A 6,896-nucleotide genomic window follows, 5' to 3' on the forward strand; every position below is an offset into this window, starting at 1 on the left:
GGTTTCGCGGGCTTGGCACGCGAGTAGAATTTAAATTTTTGGTATAAAACGTCAAAAAAATTTTTTTTTTTTTTTATGTATGTACCTTTATATAAAGAGACATTGCGTTAACTTGGTATAAAACGTCAAAAAATTATAGGGTTTTCATATGTGTTTGTGTTTTACTATACTATAACCAAAGTAATGGCGTTACCAAATATATAACATCTTTTTTTTTTTTTACTACTACTTTCTTTTCCCCCAGTTTGAGAGTCTCTCTTTGTTAAATATAATTGAGCAACCCCATAGGTGGCGATGTACGCACGCGAGTTACCAATAAGTCAATGGATGAAGAAGTCAGTCAGTCATGTTGAACGGTTAAAGACTAGAAGGGATAGCCTAATTGACCAAACATTTTTAAAAACTCCTCACTGTGTATCATACTGTTGATGGTTGAGAGGTAAGCATAGTATGATAGGTGGAAATGTATGGTTTTATGATAGTATGTTTGTCATCGGTGGGATTGTTGTAAAATTTTTAAAAGTGAAGAACACAAAAAAACTCATACACACCTAAAACGGTGCATAGCATGTTAACATGTTAAGTTAGCAATGGAGATAACATTTGATCCCAAATCAACTCAGACACACGTAAATGCATAGCAAAATTCGTAATTTAAAGAATATATTTTTTAAGGTTTATAATAATTTCAGAAATTTAAATGTATGCAATACCATTAAATTCCAAACCCATGTGATAAAAATAAAAAAACATTTTCTTGAATATTTCACTATTAGTGTGTGATAATGTCATGTTAAATAAAACATATTCAATAAAATTTAAAAATTATTTTATGAAAATAAATTATAGTTATTAAATTGCTTTGATAGGGATTAAACTAATAAACTAATTTGACTAGTAACTTCACAATTTGTTTTAATGATGTTTATTTACAGTGCAATTTATTCTGCTTACCTGACTCCTGCAGACTTCTGTCCTGATGTTTGGCCTGTGGTCCCCCCATTATCCACTCTTCAGCAACCGGTCTTTGGAGACCACCATTATCTAATCTATACAGATCTAGTTGTCACTTCTCCCCAAACTCCACTTTCAGGTATGTTTTTTTTTTTCTGTCTTTCTTTTTTATTTGTTTTTTTTTTTCCTCAACACGTGGACTATTTTTGTATGCCAGTAACTGCATGATACTGGCTGCATGATACTGTTTCAAATGTAAAATAACATTGCTTCGGCCATTCTTTCCTATCCCTGTAATCTATTAACCTACACACATCATAACGTTAAGTATTTGCAATACTCATTACACAGAAACTAACAATCAAATGTAAAAATTAAACATTGCTTCGGCAACATCCCCACAAAGCCGAGCTTTCTTTCCTATCCATGTTTTTAATCTATTAACTACACGACATAGAGACGTTTTTAAGACAAGTCAGGCTACTTACCTATGACATAAAATATTTTAATAAGAACTGGATTTGTATTTAACCTGATCTCTTTTAATAAAAACACATTTTAAGTTTAATTATAACACCGCATGTCCATGATTATTCAAACAACAAACAATATAAGCAAGCAAAGAACATTTACATTGTTAAGGGAAACCAGGTCATTTAGCTCAAGGGAATCATTTAAGATTTTAAAGGGACATTCGACCAGAATCACTGATTCACGGCTGATCACTGAAACGGCCAGCGATTCACTGAACGAGCCGTATAATCTCAAATCTGCGCTGGATATTTAATATCCAAAGTTATAGTGAAAACACTATTAATTAGCACAGAGTAACAAGATCGGCAGTTTAAGACATTAACTTGTGAGCACAAAACACAAGATACTTCTTTTTCAATATAATAAGCCTTTATTAGATAAATCTAAGACCTATAAACTAATCTAACACATAAGCACACGCACTCACACATTCACACAAGTTGCAGGCAGGATTAGAACGTTAGGAAAGAGTGAGTTTAAGAGGATGAAATGTGAAATCCCAAGTTTACAGCAATAACTGAAATTGCATAGACTGAACGAACATTAATCACTTAATTAACCTCGAACAATACCTCATGAGGTTACAAGGATATTGATAACACCATTAAAAAACTTAAAAAACAGATGTAGTCTGGAGGTTACTTGAGTTCCTCAATGAGGTTAAAATTATTGTATATAACACCCAGTACAGATGTGAGTCTGGAGGTTAACTAGTCGTTGCAGCCTGGAACGGGGTTCCCTTTTGTTGTCGCTGAAAAGGGGGTTTCCCGAAGTTGCTGATTGGGCTGGAAAGTTCAGATAAGTCGTTAAGTGAAGTCTTGGGAAGCCGTGTTTTTGTTTTTTGGGGGCGTAGGCCTGAAGATCGTAGTTGTGGGCGGGTGGTGTAGTCTTACAGACGGGCACGCGAAGGTCAGACTCGGAGACACGGCGTTACAAAACTTAACTCAGAACACGACACTCTCAACGGAAAAGAAAAGAAGTAAAGTTTTGACGAAACTAGGTGTGTTTCTTCTCATCGTGGCTAAGTAGCAGCAGCGTGCAGCCGAAGCACGCTGGAAACGGGGCGCTCGAAGAACGCTAAAAGTGATGACAAAGCTGACTAAAAGCTAAACTACAAGCAAGCTAAAAGCCGGCATGACTTGATAGCAAAGCTTGACAAAAGCTAAAAGCCAAAAGCAAGATTTGATGGTTGTCCTGAGTATTTAAACTAGGCATTTTGGCCACACCTCAAAATGTTGTCTTGACCAAATTAGATACATGTTCCTTTTCTCAGGTGTTGCCCACATTGTCTGTCCCACCCATTCATAAATCATATGTTATCTTATCAAGCTCGTGGTCCGAATTTTCCCCGCTCTTGCAGGGTATAATTTGGACATGATTCCCTATAACAAGGAATATGATACATTTGACAAATAACTAATGGTCAGAAACGTTTTCAAAGCACAGAATATTCGAGACACCACACATCTAAACATGAATATGATCCCTTAAGAAGCTATTCAAGAGTTATTTAAAAAGGCATACACAATAAGTGACTAGAAACATTAAAATCAAATGTGATCGGTTACATAAATGATATGGAGTTTAAGCAATGGACTGATATCCATTTAGAAGTCTTTTTTGAGTTCATTTTTGGTGCATATATGCCATTGGAAGCATTCTCTGTGCCATTCTGGGGAGTAAGGATATGTCCTGTGGAAGACCCAGAGGGTTAACAGGGTCTCCTTAGGAATTTCAGTCTGGTTTTTGCTAGGTGGGGGGAAGTCATCCAACAATCAATCTCATGTTGACAATCTCATGGACATGGTGAGGGTCAGACTGCTCCATTTCGTCGGATTACTTGCCAAATTAGACAATCTCTTCTTCGAATTGAAATTGTCAATATTGTTCCAATGGTGTTATGTTTGAAAGCTGTTCTCTGAACGAGTTGGTTGGTTATCAGATTGTGGTGCTGGGAGTTGATTTACAACAATCCTGCCTTTCTGTGCGAATTCGGCTCATGTTTCAAACCAGGCTCCCGATCGAATCTTTAATTTGTCATGTTCACCTCAGACGGGCTACAACATTATAAAAGAATATCACTGAATTCAGTCTAGTGTAAAGTGTAAGCATGCTAAAAAATTAGTTATAATCAGTGATCGTTGTCTGCAGTGTATGATGAATTAAATTTCTTATTTATCATGTACATCTGCACTTTGTTATTTCTGATGAGAGAAATTCGCCAAAGTGCACCGACTAAAATTTTTGCATATCAGCTATGTTCAATATTTAGTTAAAATCCCCTTAAATAATAGAAATATTAAAGAAAACATCACTGAAAATCACAAAAGCACAAATATATTTTGGTTCGCAAATAACTCTTCATTTGTATGTTAATCTATAAGACTTTGGGCTTTTTAATTTTAGGATTTTGACAAAAATCCCCCCACCATGGCCCTGCCCTTCAACATCAAGCCCCACCCCCAATATAATTAAACTTTGGATAAACTTTGATAATGTGAGAAATGTTGAAAGTGTCTGAATACATTTTTGGTTTGACTGTATATTTAATTTTTACAGTGAAGACTATGCAGTGGCTATTTTACATTTGATTTATTCAGTTTCTGTACCTGGACACCTACAAACTTGAAAAAAATGTAAACATTGCGTAAATTAGCACAAATAAATAAATAGAACGAACATACAAATTAACACAATTTTAAACAGGGCCCACTGGTACAGCCTGCACCGGGGCCCCCGAAAACCCCCGCTACAACCCTGCATATTAGTCATTTTAACTGAACTTAGGAACTGGTGGTGCTCCCTTTTTTGGTCAATCAGTGGTTCTGTTTAAAAAAAAAAAAAACTAACAATAATACAAACATTATATACAACCATATAATAGCAATACAATGTTGACGGTTGGTTTGTGCTATTGAATGTTAATTTATTTGTACTAATTTATTTAGTTAAAATAAATTCAATTCTGAGTGCACATGATTCTTGAGTGGGGAGGGGGCATAGTCCATATTTGAAAAATAAAAACTTGTTGAAAAGTTATGCAAATGGTTAATTATTTGTATGACTACATCACAAAGAGAGTCATGTCTTGTAAAATATTTAGATAGAAAACATTGACATTTCATAAAAATGTGTAAATAATAGAAATGCAGTTCAAAATTGCCTTTATTTAAAATCAGATGTTCTTTGGGTATTTCATACCCCCCAAAAAAACTGCTCTTAAACTGGGTGTGTGACAGATATGGCTGTGGATTGGGGGTTGGCCAAGGAAAATTGTTTTTGTTTTTTTTTTTTTTTTTTTTTGTTTTTTTTTTTTTGCCTTTAACCCTAGTATTTAACAATGAATCCTATTTATTTTTTTATACATTTATGATGGTTTATCAACAACAAATCAGCAAACCAGTCTTTAATTTCTGAAGGGCCGCACGTGACACTGAAGTCAAAGTAGAGCTTTTTGTAAATACAGCTTTGATCACAGGAGTAAATTACATTTTACAATATATTCAAATAGAAAACTCTGAACTATTAATAGTACCCAGGATATCAAAGTCAAAGTAGAGCTTTTTCGCATTTTACTGCTAAGCTCTGGAATAGCCTTTTTAATAATGCTGGGGAAATTACCAAGCTTAAATCTAGATTGTAACACATTTTTAGACCCATCTTTTGCACTCCAGTTATAACTGATAAAAAGTGCACGTAATCATCTTTTGTCTGAAACAATATGAGCAGCAGCTATGCTAACATTTCTCCTTTTTCTTTCCTGTTTCTATACCGGGATGTTTATCCCAAGGATACTAGAGGTTCCAGTTTGGATCCAGCCTCACTTGTGATGACTTTAGATGGCGACAATACTCACGAAGTGTTCAGATGATGGCAACTATAGATGGACAGACTGAACTGCCAAATATTATATTGTAATTATTGAGTATGTTTACATGAACCCTCATATTGCTATTTTAATGTGATTTTGGCAATATTGGCAATATTGAAAAACCTTCTGACTGTAGTTATGTTTGCATTTAATGTAAGTGGACAGTGGTAACATGCCTTATGATTGTGGGTTCAGTAATTGTCAACAACACTTCTTGGTGAGGAATCAGAATAATTAAAATTGCATGGTATCTGGAGTGAAGAGGATTGCTCATGTCATGTAAACATCTTACTGTGATTAAGTCCTTATTTGTTTTATCAGAAATAACTGCATTATTGGTGCACATGTCAGTCCTGGAGAGCCACAGTCCTGCAGAGTTTCGCTCGGAATCAAACACACCTGAACAAGCTAATCAAGGCCTAAGGGTTACTAGAAGGCTACAATCTACTTAAATCAGGGTTGGAGCAAAACTCTGCAGGACTGTGGCTCTCCAGAAACACCATGGACCACCCCTGACTTAAAGGGTAAGTTCACTGATTTTCAACCTGCTTATTGTTCTCAACGTAGCTAAAAAATAACAAATAAATCACAAAACACTCAATCACCCAACTTTCAAAAAATTAACCAAACTGTTAAAACCATTACTAGACTTTTGTTATTATTTTTATCTTATTCATTTATTTTTTTTGACTTTGTTATATTTTTTATTTTTTTATTCATTTATATATGTTTTATTTTTTGTATTCCTATGCTACATAAACTAACAAATACCTTATTTAATTAACTACACATACATTTACACAAACAATCAGGCATATTTATGGTTTTGTTTTATGCATACCTGCCGAAGATTATGTCCAACATGATACAGCATTAAACTTTAGCTACACTCCCCGAATATTTTAATTCTGGTGTAGGCCTAGGGAATACTTCCAACATGATACAGCATTAAACTTTAGCTACACTCCCCGAATATTTTAATTCTGTGGTGTAAGGCCTTCTGAACTTTCATATGTGAAACTTTGAAACTACCGTGCAATAACTGCAATACATGCCTGTGCCAACGTAATTAAAATGTGCCACAATCTCGTATTAAATGTGAAACTTTGAAACTACCGTGCAATAAGGTACATAATTACGGTGTAGCAGAAATGTAGGCTATGTAGCAGCATGGAATCGGGAAACGTACCAAAAGATGGGAAGTAAAACCTGGTAAATTTTGTAATTAACTGGTTTTTTAGTTACAAATGCTGTAGTAAAAATAATGATAAATCATGAATCTAATGCTCATAATTAGATAAAATGATCTGAAATAAACATACTTATAATATAAAATATAAATAAAGGTGTGCAACTGTTATTGAGAGCTGGTATTTGTTTTTTGAAGAATGTTTTTTTGTTTTTGAGGAACTGGTTAGTTCTTAAATTTAATACAGGTTAACATATATTATTAACCATAGATCTAGAAAAAAAAGAATGCATTGTGGCCTAAATATATAAATATCAGTAGTCCAGTGTTTGTGTGTGTGTGTGTGTG

At 34.4% G+C, this 6,896-nt stretch overlaps 1 long non-coding RNA gene across 1 annotated transcript; it reads left to right on the forward strand.

The window, feature by feature from the left end:
* The first annotated feature begins 402 nt into the window (after nt 1-402).
* On the forward strand, nt 403-5,910 carry LOC122136915. Its single transcript, XR_006154402.1, has 3 exons — nt 403-439; nt 968-1,093; nt 5,279-5,910. It is a non-coding gene; the product is annotated as an uncharacterized LOC122136915 (long non-coding RNA).
* Nucleotides 5,911-6,896: the final 986 nt, after the last annotated feature.

Source organism: Cyprinus carpio, chromosome B3 (genome assembly GCF_018340385.1).
Source record: "Cyprinus carpio isolate SPL01 chromosome B3, ASM1834038v1, whole genome shotgun sequence".
Lineage (NCBI taxonomy): Eukaryota > Metazoa > Chordata > Actinopteri > Cypriniformes > Cyprinidae > Cyprinus > Cyprinus carpio.